Raw genomic sequence first — 15,651 nt, 5'->3', positions numbered from 1 at the left:
CCAGGCAGAGTGAGACCAAATTGCATCTCTCTCCTAATTAATAATTATGGTATTTATTTAGCACTTACTATGTGCCAAGCAGTGTACTAAGCACAGGGGGATACAAGCTGGACACATTCCTTGTCCCATGTGGGGCTCACTGTCTTAATCCCTATTTTCCAGATGAGGTAACTGAGGCCCAGAGAAGTGAAGTGATTTGCCCAAGGTCACACAGCAAACAAGCGGTGGAGCCAGTATTAGAACCCAGGTCCTTCTGACTCCCAGGCCTGCGGTCTATCCATTATGTCATGCTGCTTCTCATGCTGCTTCTGCTTCCTACACACCATCACCCTCTAATTTCATCTCTGTTTCAGCCTCTAGCATTTAAGAATTTAGGAGTATAAAAATGCAAAGTCGCTTTATTTATCATTATCTTTATTTATCATCATCATCATCATCAGTGGTATTTATTGAGTACTTGCAGTGTGCAGAACACTGTAGTAATAATAGTAATAATAATAATAATAATAATAATAATAATAATAACACTGTTCTAAGCTCTGGGGTAGATACAAGTTAACTAAGTAGGACACAGTCCCTGTCCCACATGTTCACATTCTTAATCTCCATTTTTCAGATGAGGTAACTGAGGCCCAGAGAAGTTAAGTGACTTGCCCAAGGGTCTCACAGCAGACAAGTGACAGAGCTAGGATTAGAACCCAGGTCCTCCTGGCTCCCAGGCCCGTGCTCTATCCTTTAAGCCATGCTGCTTCTCCTAAGTGTTTGGGAGAGTACAACAGAGTTGCTAGACATGTTACCTGCCCACAATAAGCTTACAGAGGGGGAGACAGACATTAATGTAAATGATAATTTGTAAATAATTTATAGTAGACAATTTATAGATACATAAATGTGGTGGGACAAACATCAAATGCTTAAAGGTCACAGATCCAAGGGTAGAGATGATGAGAAGAGAGAGGGAGCAGGGTTAGAGAGGGCTTAATTGGGGAAGGAATCCTGTAAGAGATGTGATCTTAATAAGGTCTTGAAGGTGGGGAGAGTGGTGGTCTGGTGTATATGAAGGTGGAGATTGTACATATTTATTACTCTATTCATTTTACCTGTACATATTTACTATTCTATTTTATTAATGACGTGCATATAGCTATAATTCTGACAGTTTTGACACCTGTCTACATGTTTTGTTTTGTTGTTTGTCTCCCCCTTCTAGACTGTGAGCCCATTGTTGGGTAGGGACCATCTCTATATGTTGCCGACTTGTACTTCCCAAGCACTTAGTACAGTGCTCTGCAAACAGTAAGCACTCAATAAATACGATTGAATGAATGAATGAATGAATGAATGAATGAATGAATGAGAGAGGGAGGATGTGGACAAGGGGTTGGTGGAAAAGATAGTTAGATTGGGGCACAGTTTTAATTGGTTGATTTTTTACCGCTTTATTTCTAAAGATTTTTATGTTTTTCTCCCCCATTAAAATGTAAGCTTCTCATGGACAGGGAATGTGTCATTTGGTTATTCTGTACTTCCCAAGCCCCAAGGGCCCAAGCACTTATTAAGCACCGAGTGGGTGTTCAATAAATGGTTCTGTTACTGCTACTACTCCTCTGCTGCCCCACCCTTTCCCCAGGAACCAGAAGTAGGAAAGGAAGGGGATAGTCCTCTTACTGGAGGCCCCTCCTCTACCCTTACCCTAACTCACACTCTACCTCCTTGCCACCTGAATACTTCACTCTGTTGCCTGGATCATTTTTTTCAAAAACTGTTCTACACTCATCTCCCAGGAGGGAGATCCTCCAGTGGTTGCCCATAGAGCTCCATATCAAGCAGAAATGTCTTATCATAGGCTTTAAGGCATTCAAATAGCTTTCTTCCTCCAATCTAACCCCACTCCTCTTCCACTACAACCCAGCCCACACACTTTGGACTTGTAATGCCAACCTACTCACTGTACCTAAATCTCAGCTTTCTCACCATTGACCCCTTGCTCACATCCTTAGAACAGTGCCCAGCACTTAGAACAGTGCTTGCACATAGTAAGCACTTAATAAATACCATTATTATTATTATTATTATCCTCCTCCTGGAACTCCCTACTCTTTGATATCTAATAGACCACCACTCTCCTCATTTTCAAAGTCCTCCTAAAATCATATCGCCTCCAAGAAGACTTCCCTGACTAACCTTTCCTTTCTCCACCCTATTCATCCCACCTTCTGCATCACCTTGACACTTGGGTTTGTACCCCTTAGGTGATAATAATAGTAATAATGATAACAATAATATTAATAATAGTATTCGTTAAGCACTTACTATGTGCCAGGCACTTTACTAAGCACTGAAATGGATTCAAGCAAATCTTGGGACAGTCTCTGTCCCAAGTGGAGCTCACAGTCTCAATCCCCATTTTACAGATGACGTAATTGAGGCACAGAGAAGTAAAGTGACTTGCCCAAGGCCACACAGCAGATAAGTGGCGGGGCCTGGATTAGAACCCATGACCTCTGACTTCCAAGCCCTTGCTCTATCCACTATGTCTTACTTAGTTACTTTGATCCTCACATCATCCCTATTTCCCTAACACTTATGTATATTAATTGTGATATTTGGTAAGGGCTCACCATGTGTCAAGCCCTATTCAGGTCTTAAGTAAGAGGAAGACCACGAATTGAATCCCCATTTTGCAGCTGAGGGAACTAAGGCTCAGAGAAGCTAAGTGATTTTCTCAAGGTCACACAGCAGACAAGTGGCAAAACCAGGATTAGACAGCAGATTCTCTGACACCCAGGCCCATGATCATTTCACTAGACCATCCTGCTTCGCTGCTACATACCCTCATACTCTGATGCCTTCTCTATCTGCAATTTATTTTAATGTTTGTCTACCTGACTAGATGGTAAACTCCTTGAGGACAGGTATCACATCTACCAATCCTATTTTACTGTACCAGCATGGCTCAGTGGAAAGACCACGGGCTTTGGAGTCAGAGGCCATGGGTTCAAATCCCGGCCTGCCACTTAGCTGGGTGACTTTGGGCAAGTCACTTAACTTCTCTGTGCCTCAGTTACCTCATCTGTAAAATGGGGATTAAGACTGTGAGCCCCTCGTGGGACAACCTGATCACCTTGTAACCTCCCCAGCACTTAGAACAGCGCTTTGCACATAGTAAGTGCTTAATAAATGCTATTATTATTATTATTATTATTATTACCCTCCCAATAGCTTAGTACAGTATTCTATGAAGAGCCCTTTATTAAGTGCTTGGGATAATAGTAATAATGGTACTTGTTAATAGTACAAGTTTATCAGGTAGGACACAGTCCCTGTCCCACAAGGGGCTCACACTCTAAATCTCCATTTTACAGGTAACTGAAGTAACTGAGACACAGAGAAGTGAAGTGTCTTGCCTAAGGTCACACAGCAGATTGTGGCAGAGCCAGAATTAGAACCCAGGTCTTTCTGACTCCCAGGCCTATGCTCTATCCCCTAAGCCACGCTGCTTCTACGGAGAGTACAACAGAATAAATTGGTAGAATCTGTTGTTTCCTTAATAATAATGTTGGTATTTGTTAAGCACTTACTATGTGCCAAGCACTGTTCTAAGTGCTGGGATAGAGACAAGGTTATTAAGCTGTCCCACTTGGGGCTCACAGTCTTGATCCCCATTTTACAGATGAGGGAACCGAGGCCCAGAGCAGTTAAGTGACTTGCCCAAAGTCACACAGCTGAAACGTGGCAGAGTCAGGATTAGAACCCACGACCTCTGAGTCCTAAGCCCGTGCTCTTTCCACTGAGCCTTGCTGCTTCTTAATAATAATTTATTCATAGACATGGTAATTATGAAGCACTCACTATGTACCAAAGTGCTGCGGGGTAGATCACCAAGACTGTAAGGTTATCAGAACAGACCCCATCTCTGCCCCATGGGGGACTCCCATTTTAAAAACTGGGGGTGGGTCTGCCAGGTTTGCCTTGGGCCAAGTGCAGCTTGTTAAGAGAGGGAAGGGCTGGGTTATTAAAGGCACCACTGTGAGGTGGGCACAGCTTTGGGAGAGGTCAGAGCGCTGGAGGTGCGGAGCGGGGGAAGCTGTGCCTGAGTTGGTTGAGGCTCCACAGGCTGCCTCTGTGGAGATGGCTGATGCAGGGAGTGTCACCCACAGGGTTCTGCAGTTGAAGGCACGCCTCAACGTGGCCCACGATACTAAAAAGGTACCTGCTTCCCAGCTGGGTTTTGAAGCACCTGTCTTGATGATGCTGCAGCCTGGCGGGGTTTGTATGTTCCCAAAACTGGCTGTCCAGGCTCTATGGGAGCAGAGGTGTTGTCAGGTGGAATTGAGTAAACTGAAGGGGTGTTACACATTCCTGTAATCCCCGGGTTTGCCTCTGCATCGTGCAAACACTGCTTCTTTGTGCCTTGAAACTTTTCTGGGTTACTGAACAACCCCAGTGAACCTGTACTCTTTGGGTTTCTAGTAGTTCTTGCTCATCTGAGTTCCAGGGGATAGATGGAATCTTCTGTCATGAATGACAGGTCAGTCTCTGTCTTTGGGACCAAGAATGTGCACAAAGGAATTAATTATAGTGCTAGTGGCTTGCATGTCTCTCCTTGCACTCTTTCATACCTTCCAGGCATGTTCCTGCTGAGACATAGAGTGAAATAAGCAAACAGAGAAGCAGGGGTGCAACACGCTGTGAGGCATGTGAAAGTTCAAGACAGCCTTGGTCTTGTAATGGGAAACAGCAAAGTGTAGTGGATAGAGCATGGGCCTGGGAGCCAGAAGGTCATGGGTTCTAATCCTGACACAGCCACTTGTCTGCTGTGTGGCCTTGTGCAAGTCACTTCACTTCTCTGGGCCTCAGTTACCTCATCTGTAAAATGGGGATTGAGACTGTGAGCATCATGTGGGACAGGGACTGTGTCCAATCTCATTAGCCTGTATCTACCCCAGTGTTTAGTAGAGTATCTGGCACATAGAAAGTGCTTTAAAAAAATCTTTTTTTTTAAAAAAAAAGGTAACTTGCCCAACATCACCTAGCAGGCAAGTAGCAGAGTTGGAATTGGAGTCCAGGTCCACTGCCACACAGGCCAGAGTTCTTTCCACTAGGCCATGCTAGAGATGCTGTCTCCCTGCCTCCTCCTTGCTAGTCCCACTCCCTGACTGCTGGTAGGTTTGAGAAAGGGCCTGGGACCAATCACTCTGAAGAGTTGCAGGTAAATTGGCTAATTGACCCAAGGTGACCATAGTTTTCATTCATTCATTCAATGGTATTTATTGAGCATTTACTGTGTGCAGAGCACTGTACTAGGTGCTTCGGAAGTACAAGTTGGGAATCAATCATATTTATTGAGCGCTTAATGTGTGCAGAGCACTGTCCTAAGCGTTTGGGAAGTACAAGTTGGCAACATATAGAGACGGTCCCTACCCAACAGTGGGCTCACAGTCTAGAAGGGGGAGACAGAGAACAAAACCAAACATATTAACAAAATAAAATAAATAGAATAGATATGTACAAGTAAAATAAATAGAGTAATAAATATGTACAAACATATATACATATACACAGGTGCTGTGGGGAAGGAAAGGAGGTGAAGAGGGGGAGAAGAAGGAGGGGGCTCAGTCTGGGAAGGCCTCCTGGAGGAGGTGAGCTCTCAGAAGGGCCTTGAAGGGAGGAAGAGAGCTAGCTTGGTGGATGTGGGGAGGGAGGGCATTCCAGGCCAGGGGGAGGACGTGGGCTGGGGGTCGATGGTGGGACAGGTGAGAATGAGGCACAGTGAGGAGAATAGCGGCAGAGGAGCGGAGGGTGTGGGCTGGGCTGTAGAAGGAGAGAAGGGAGGTTGGGTGGTGGGGGGCGAGGTGATGGAGAGCCTTGAAGCCGAGGGTGAGGAGTTTCTGCTTGATGCATGGGTCACCTCCTCCAGGGGGCCTTCCCAGACTGAGCCCCTTCCCTCCTCTCCCCCTCGTCCCCCTCTCCATCCCCCCATCTTGCCTCCTTCCCTTCCCCACAGCACCTGTATATATGTATATATGGTTGTACATATTTATTACTCTATTTATTTATTTATTTATTTTACTTGTACATTTCTATCCTATTTATTTTGTTTTGTTGGTATGTTTGGTTCTGTTCTCTGTCTCCCCCTTTTAGACTGTGAGCCCACTGTTTGGTAGGGACTGTCTCTATGTGTTGCCAATTTGTACTTCCCAAGAGCTTAATACAGTGCTCTGCACATAGTAAGTGCTCAATAAATATGATTGATTGATTAGTAGCCACTGGAGATTTTTGAGGAGCTTTTCAAAAAGCTCAACTGTTGTACCACTGCAAATGTGCAATCTTTGCCTATGTTACCAGTTGCAGGAAGAACTAGGGTTAGGACCCAGGTCTTCTGGATTGCCAGAGCATCTTTTTCCGGACCAACAGCAGGGCTGTTAGAAGGGGAGAAGAAAAGTGGTTCTTTTCACAGATGTGCCACAGACAGTTACTCCCCCCACATTCAAAACCTTATTGAAGGCACCTTCAGAGGCTTTCCATGACTAAGACCTCCTTTCCTCTTCTCCCACTCCTTTCTGTATCACAGTGATTTGCTACCTGTATTCATTCCCCTTCTACCCAGCCCCACAGCACTTCTGTATATATCTGTAACTTATTTGTTTATATTAATGTCTGCTTCCCACTTTGCACTGAAAGTTCGTTGTGAGCAGGGAATGTGTCTACCAACTCTGTTGTACTTGCCCAAGCACTTAGTACTGTGCTCTGCACACAGTAAGCACTCAATAAATCCAATCAATTGGTTATCTAGTTGATTAGAAATAAGTGTTCAATTTAAAATTGGCTGTTAAACTTGTAGCAAGTGCTGAGACCTCTTTGTTCTAAACCCAGAGGTAGTAATAATACAAAACATGGATTTTTAAAAATTATGGGAATAACTTGGAAAACATTATTACATATCTAACAAGTTGCAAAGGACAGCCTAGTTTACTGGAAAAACTCAAAAGACTGGTTAATTTGGACTCTACTTCATCTGCATTGGTAAAGTCATTTCACAACTGTGTGGCCTCTGTGAAAGATTCCCTGACTCAAGTTAGGAACTGTTCTCACACCTGCCTATGCAAGCACTTTTTGAGGAAACCAGATATTTCCTGACCCAGAGTGTTATCTGCAGCTCAGAAAATGGTTAATAAAATTCATTAGGTCTAAGAATTTGGCCCCTTGGTTGTCAGTATGAACAGGAGAGCCTATTCTTTTTTTAATGGTATTTGTTCAGTGCTTGCTATGTGCCAGGCACTGTAAGCCCATTGTGGCCAGGGATTGTCTTTCTTTGCTGCTGAATTGTACTTTCCAAGCACTTACTACAGTGCTCTGCACACAGTAAGTGCTCAATAAATACAATTGAATGAATACTAAACATGGGGGTGAATACAAGATAATCAGGTTGGACAGAGTCCATGTCCCACATGGGGCTCAGTCTTAATCTCTATTTTACAGATGAGGTAACTGAAGCACAGAGAAGTTAAGAGATTTGCCCAAGGTCACACAGCAGACATATGGCAGCTGTGATTACAACCCAGGTCCTCCTGACTCCTAGGCCCGTGCCCTTTCTATTAGGCTACACTGCTATTGGGTAGGGTTTAAACTTGCAAGGATCAGGAGAAGAGAAGAGCTGGAGAAGTATGACCAAGATTGCTCAAACTTTGCTTTCAAAGCAAAAAGGAGGGGACTCCTCAGAGAGGGACAAAGATGGGTTAAAGGGGTCTCAGAGGAGGAGGGTCTTATGGCTTAATGGAATGACAATGCTAAAGTTATTGGTTTGTGAGACACAGGATAGTGTTGTTGTCCTCAGTTGACACAAGATAGTAAAGCAATCAGTGGCATTTATTGGGAATTTACTGTGTACAAAGCACTGTACTAAGCACTTTGGAGAGTGCAGTTCAATAGAGTAGATAGACCCAATCCCTTCCCACAAGGAGTTTACAGTCTGGAGTGGGAGAAAGACATTAAGCTAAATTATACAGGTATGTGCATAAGTCCTGCAGCAGGTGGATGAGTATCAGGAGCTTAAGGGATACAGATCCAATTGCATAGGCTGCGCAGAAGGGAGAGCAGGAGGGGAAATTTAAGGCTTAGTGGGAAGAAACTTTTTGGAGGAGATGTGGTCTTGGGTGATATTGAAGGGGGGGCTAGTGGTGATTAATCAAATATGAAGGGGGAGGAAGTTCCATGCCAGAAGGTGGATGTGGACAAGTGTTTGGGATAGATGCAATTTGAGGTACATTGAGTAGGTTGGGATTAGAGAACCACATTGTGGAGACTGGGCTGTAGTAGATTAGTGAGGTAAGGTAGCAGTATCGAGTGCCTTAGATTAAGGAGTTTCGATTTATTGCGGAAGTGGATGGGCAAACACTGGGGATTCTTGAAGTGAACAGATGTGGACTGAACATTTTTAGGAAATGATCTGACCATCAGAGTGAAGTATGGCTTGGAGACGGGAGAGACAGTTCACGGAGAGGTCAGCAACAAAGCTGACGAGGTAATCAATTCCTGATTGTTTGAATCAGCAGAGCAGCAGTTTGGAGATGAAAGGGTGAATTCTAGAGATGTTGTGAAGGTAGATCCAGCAGGATTGGTGATAGATTGAATATGTGGGTTGAATAAGAAAAATGAGTCAAGAATAATAATAAAGTTACAGTTTATGGGTCAGAGACAATGGTGGTGTTGGGGGAGGACAGGGTTTGGGAAGGAAGAGAAATATGTTTTGTCCAAGTTAAGTTTGAGGTGTTGGTGGTACATACAGGAGAAGCAGCGTGGCTCAGTGGAAAGAGCACGGGCTTTGGAGTCAGAGGTCAGGGGTTCAAATCCCACCTCCACCAATTGTCAGCTGTGTGACTTTGGGCAAGTCACTTAACTTCTCTGGGCCTCAGTTCCCTCATCTGTAAAATGGGGATTAAGACTTTGAGCCCCACGTGGGACAACCTGATCACCTTGTATCCTCCCAGCACTTAGAACAGTGCTCTGCACATAGTAAGCACTTAACAAATACTATTATTATTATTATTATTATTATACAAGTAGAGATGTTCTGAAGGCAGGAGGAAAGTGAAACTGCAGAGAAGGAGAGAGATAGGGCTGGAAAGGTAGATTTGGGAATTAAACACAAAAAGCTGATGAGTTCTCTAGGGGACTGGGTGTAGCTGGAGAATAGAAGGGGATCCAAAATTGAGCCTTGAGGATGCTCCCCTGCCCCACTTTCACATAGAGGGTGAGAGGGATGGGAGGGGTTTTTTTGTTTTTTGTGTTTTGGGCTTTTTAAAATACCATTCTAGACTGTAAACTCACTGTGGGCAAGGAACATGTCTACAGACTCTGTTATACTGTATTCTCCCAAGTGCTCTGCACACCATAAGCACTTAATAAATATGATTAATTGATATGTGTGGAGTGGGGGTGGTGGAGGGATTGGATCAGATTGGATAGAGAAGCAGTGTGGCTCAGTGGAAAGAGCACGGGCTTTGGAGTCAGAGTTCATGGGTTCGAATCCCAGCTCTGCCATATGTCTGCTGTGTGACCTTGGGCAAGTCACTTAAATTCTCTGAGCCTCAGTTACTTCATCTGTAAAGTGGGGATTAAGACTGTGAGACCCATGTGGGGCAACCTCATCACCTTGTATCCCCCCCAGTGCTTAGAACAGTGCTTTGCACATAGTAAGCGCTTAACAAATGCCATCATCATTTATTATTATTATTATTATTATATAAGCCCTGCCCTGTGTGGGGCTCACCTTCTAAGAGATGTAGAATAAGCCTTTTAACCCCAATTTATGGATGAGGAATTAGAGATACCCAGAGAGTAAGTGCCCCAGGCCACACAGCAAGTAAGTGGTAGAAGAATCAGGGCTAGATCGCTTCTAAAATGACCTTATTTCCTTACATCCTGAAAGCTACATAAGCTCATCATGTCGGTTTAAATCATCCTTGGCCATGTGTGGCTATGGCGTGGGGGACTGGTGACCAAGACAGAGGATGGTGAGAAACAGAATGGCCTGGCAAGCAGCAGTGTGGCTTAGTAGAGGAAGACCTAGGTTCTAATCCCAGCTCTGCTGCTGGCCTGCTGTGACCTTGGGCAAGTCAATGGCATAGTGGCTACAGCATGGACCTGGGAGTCAGAAAGTCATGGGTTCTAATCCTGCCTCTGCCACTTATTTGCTGTGTGGCCTTGGGCAAGTCACTTCACTTCTCTTTGCCTCAGCTACCTCACCTGAGCCTCACGCAGGACTGAGGGACTATGTCCAGCCTGATTTGCTTGTTTCCTCCCCAGCATTATCTAGTGCCTGGCACATAGTAAGTGCTTGATAACACAATTAACAGTTACCTCATCTGCAAAATGGTGATTAAAATTGTGAGTCCCATGAGAGACAGGGACTCTGTCCCACCTGAGTATCTTGTATCTACCCTAGTGCTTGAAAGTCTATTTAAAGTGTCTTGACACTTGATGGGTAAGGTGGTCACTGACGGCCAGCCCTCATCAATCCCGGAGGACCAGAAATACGTGAGATAACATAGGCATGCAGTGTAGCATAATGGCCTCTAACAGGACACTCTGTGGCAGTCCAGCTGAGTCTGCCTGGACTTAGAGTGTGTCACCGGGTGGGCTCCTGAGTCCTACCTTGCTCTAGATGCTCCGTTTCCTTCCCAGTTCCTCTTATACACTGAGAGCACTTCCTGGCCCAGAACACCAGCACTGAGGTTCAGGGAGACTGGCCTCAGAAAATCAAAATGCGACTTAGGGATGCCTCATACCATACGTTTACCAGAAAGTCTACAGGCCAAATGTAAACCCGATGGTCCCGTTACAAAATGGGATGAGGCCCACTTTAATGATAAACTTGGCCTGAAGCTGACAATGTTTGAAGATTGACTTCTTTTTATACTTAACAAGCAGATTTTGCCAACAATAGAAAGCCTTTTAGCCAAAGAGACTATACTGCAGTGGTTTAATTTCCAGAGTTGATCCAGAGTTCAACAAATGCTATCATTTGTCTGTACTCATTGTGTGGCATTCCTTACTGCTTCCATTTCTTTCTAATACACCTCTTTTTCTATCCTTCTGTCTTCCCAAGCTTTGGGGACCCCAGCTCAGTGGGATGGGGGAGTGGGGGGCGTGGTGGGGGGAAGAATGGGATGTGGTTCTCCTATCCAAGCCACTAAATGTCTCTTCTTTGTCTTTTCTGTGGCCTCTTGCGTTACTAAAAATGCCACTTACCTGGGTTTTGCCACCCTGTCTTCCAACATAGTGTATTATACATGTCTCTTTCAACCTTACCGCTATCTTTAGATTCTACTCATTGGTCTTTCCTTCTCCTCCCACTTTTCCATCCCTTTTACCTATGTCAAGAAATTGCATTTGTACATCCTATCCCTAAAATTCCCTTTTTTAAAAAATGGTATTTGTTAAGCCTTTACTACTTACCAGGCATTCTACTAAGGACTGGGGTAGGTACAAGATAACTAAGTTGGACACAGTTCCTGTCCCACATGGGTCTCACAATCTTAATCCCCATTTTACAGATAAGGCAACTGAGGTCAGGGAAATAAAGTGACGTGCCCAAGGTCACACAGCAAACAAGTGACAGAGCCAGTATTAGGACCCCGGTCCTTCCTACTCCCAGGTCTGTGCTCTATGCTATGCTGCCTCCCTCCTTCTCTTTCCCACCCACCTTTAGCTCTTAAAACTGTTTTGTTTTCAGCAGAGTTCCACTCAGTTTGACTAGGAACAAAAGTTGGGTCCAGGCAGGTAGGAAGGAGAAAGAGAAAGACTTTTAAGTTGGAGTGGGGGTGCTTAAGAGAAAGACAAGTTGGAGTGGGGGTGCTTTTGTATTTTCTAGATCTAAATTGTGTGTGTGTGTGTGTGTGTGTATGTTGATATACAAGTTGAAGGAATCCCTTTGCTGTGCCACAGAAATTATTTGGAAAAAGGGTCACCGCTGGTGAGCTTTTTGGAACGTTGGCAGCATTTCCTGATGTGGTGAGATAGAGTGCTACAGCTGGGATTTTCATGAAGATTTCCACGAACTAAGCTGGAATGGCACCTACTGTTCATTCATTCAATCATATTGAGCACTTACTGTGTGCAGAGCACTGTACTAAGCACTTGGGAAGTACAAGTCAACAACATATAGAGACGGTCCCTACCCAATAACGGGCTCACAGTCTAGAAGGGGGAGACAGACAACAAAACATGCAGACAGGCATCAAAATCATCAGAACAAATAGAATAAAAGCTATATGCACATCATTAACAAAATAGAATAGTGAATATGTACAAGTAAAAGAGAGTAATAATTCTGTACAAATATATACAAGTGCTGTGGGGAGGGGAAGGAGTTAGGGCGGGGGGATAGGGACAAGGAGAGGAAAAAGGGGGCTCAGTCTGGGAAGGCCTCCTGGAGGAGGTGAGCTCTCAGTAGGGCTTTGAAGGGAGGAAGAGAGCTGGCTTGGCAGATGTGTGGAGGGAGGGCATTCCAGGCCAGGGGAAGGATGTGGGCCAGGGGCCAACAGCGGGACAGGTGAGAACGAGATACAGTGAGGAGGTTAGCGGTGGAGGGTGCAGACTAGGCTGTAGAAGGAGAGAAGGGAGGTGAGGTAGGAGGGGGCGAGGTGATGGAGAGCCTTGAAGATGAGAGCGAGGAGTTTTTGCTTAATTTGTAGGTTGACAAGCAACCACTGGAGATTTTTGTGGAGGGGAGTAACATGCCCAGAGTGTTTCTACACAGAGATAATCCGGGCAGCTGAGTGAAGTATAGACTGAACTGGGGAGAGACAGGAGGATGGGAGATCAGAGAGGAGGCAAATGCAGTAATCCAGTCGGGATAGGATGAGAGATTGAACCAGCAAGATAGCGGTTTGGATGAAGAGGAAAGGGTGGATCTTGGCAATGTTCTGGAGGTGAGACCGGCAGGTTTTGGTGACAGACTGGATGTGTGGGGTGAACAAGAGAGCGGAGTCGAGGATAACACCAAGGTTGCAGGCTTGTAAGACGGGCAGGATGGTAGTGCCATGTACAGTGATGGGAAAGTCAGGGAGAGGGCAGGGTTTGGGAGAAGGTCCACATTACCTCCCCTTTAGCATTCCTTTGGCTCAGAGGGGCACAAATTAGGAGAATCCTAATAGGCATAGAAAAAAGCTGAACTTAAGCCAGCCAATCCGACCCTCTACGGGTGGCTGCTGAGGTGTGGAGGGAGGAGTGCCCAGATTCCCCTTCCACTTGGGATAGCCAGTCTATGAGCAGATTCCACCCAGGGAGAAGAGAGAAGCGGTATGACCTAGTGGAAAGAGCAAAGGTCTGGGAATCAGAGGACCTGAGTTCTAATCCTCACTTTGCCACTTGACTGCCATGTGATCTGGGGCAAGTCACTTCACTTCTCTGAGCCTGATACCTCATCTGTAAAATGTAGGCTGGGAATGTCTGTTTATGGTTATATTGCACTCTCCCAAGCGCTTAGTACAGTGCATTGCACACAGTAAATGCTCAAGAAATACAAATGAATGAATGAAAATGGGGGTTAAGGCTATGGGTCCCATGTAGTACATGGACTGTGTCCAACCTGATTATCTTGTATCTACCCCAATGGCTAATACAGTGCCTGGCATATAGTAAGCACTTAACAAATAACATTTTTTTAAAAAGTGTTCAATAAATATGATTAGTGCAATCATTACTCCTGAAACTCCAAGGGTTAAAGCCTCCTCTTTCCAGTCCATTATCATTATTATTTCCTTAATATCTCTCTTGTGGAAACATCGGCTTCAGAGTCTTCCTCTGGGGTTTACCCTGCCATTATTATTATAAATAAGTACCCAACATTGGCTCCCAGCAAGTACCCAAGATGACATCCCTGCTGGCTTTTCTTCTTGGTTGATAGACTGAGTGCTGAAGGGTTTGGTTTTTTTTCCTCTACTTTCCTAGTATCCTCTTTCTTGTTGGGTTTCACCTCTGTGATTGGTTGTGTTCCAGCTGATGTCATTGGTTGGGTGTGTGTGTGTGTGTGTGTATACACTATATTACACTATAGTCACAGCTCTTGGTCAGCCAAAATGAGAAGTAATGGGAGAAGATTTTGACTATGATGATATTTAAGTGCTTACTATGTGTCAAACACTGTTCTAAGTGCTAAGGCAGATGCAAGCTAATCAGGTTAGACACAGTCCCACGTCCCTGATTGGCTTGTATCCCTGTCCCACTTGGGGCTAACGGTCTTAATCTCCATTTTACAGATGAGGTATAGAGAAGTTAAATGACTTACTCATGGTCACACATGACCATGCTCACATTGTTCTCTTCCTCCCTTCAAAGCCCTACTGAGAGCTCACCTCCTCCAGGAGTCCTTCTCAGACTGAGCCCCCTCCTTCCTCTCCCCCTCCTCCCCCTCCCCCCCCACCTTACCTCCTTCCCCTCCCCACAGCACCTGTATATATGTATATATGTTTGTACGTATTTATCACTCTATTTTATTTGTACATATTTATTCTATTTTATTTGGTTTATATATTTTGTTTGTCTCCCCTTTCTAGACTGTGAGCCCACTGTTGGGTAGGGTCTGTCTCTATATGTTGCCAACTTATACTTCCCAAGTGCTTAGTACAGTGCTCTGCACACAGTAAGCGCTCAATAAATACGATTGAATGAATGAAGACAAGCTGCAGAGCTGGGCTTAGAACCCAGGTCCTTCTGACTCCCAGGCCCGCGTTTATTCATTCATTCATTCGATCGTATTTATTGAGCGCTTACAATGTGCAGAGCACTGTACTAAGCGCATGGGAAGTACAAGTTGGCAACATAAAGAGACAGTCCCTACCCAACAGTGGGCTCACAGTCTAGAAGGGGGAGACAGAGAAAAAAACAAAACGTTTTAACAAAATAAATAGAATAAATATGTACAAATAAAATAGAGTAATAAATACACACAAACATATATACATATATACAGGTGCTGAGGGGAGGGGAAGGAGGTGAGGCGGGGGGCATGGAGAGGGGGAGGAGGGGGAGAGAAAGGAAGGGGTGTCTGGAAAGGTCTCCTGGAGTAGGTGAGCTCTCAGTAGGGCCTTGAAGGGAGGAAGAGAGCGAGCTTGGCGGATGTGCAAAGGGAGGGCATTCCAGGCCAGGGGGATGACGTGGGCCGTGGGTCGACAGTGGGACAGGCGAGAGGGAGGCACAGTGAGGAGGTTAGCGGCAGAGGAGCAGAGGGTGTGGGCTGGGCTGTAGAAGGAGAGAAGGGAGATGGGGTGGGAGGGGGCAAGGTGATGGAGAGCCTTAAAGCTGAAAGTGAGGAGTTTCTGCCTCATGCGTAGGTTGATTGGTAACCACTGGAGATTTTTGAGGAGGGGAGTAACATGCCCAGAGCATTTCTGGACAAAGACAATCCGGGCAGCAGCGTGAAGTATGGATTGAAGAAGGAAGAGACAGGAGGATGGGAGATCGGAGAGGAGGCTGATACAGTAATCCAGACAGGATAGGATGAGAGCTTGAACGAGCAGGGTAGCGGTTTGGATGGAGAGGAAAGGGCGGATTTTGGCAATGTTGCAGAGGTGAAACTGGCAGGTTTTGGTGACGGCTTGGATGTGAGGGGTGAATCTTTATCTGTGTCTCTTAACTTTAGCTTCA

This window comes from Tachyglossus aculeatus, chromosome 1 (assembly GCF_015852505.1).
Source record: "Tachyglossus aculeatus isolate mTacAcu1 chromosome 1, mTacAcu1.pri, whole genome shotgun sequence".
Taxonomy (NCBI): domain Eukaryota; kingdom Metazoa; phylum Chordata; class Mammalia; order Monotremata; family Tachyglossidae; genus Tachyglossus; species Tachyglossus aculeatus.
Note: the sequence above shows the minus strand (reverse complement) of the source record.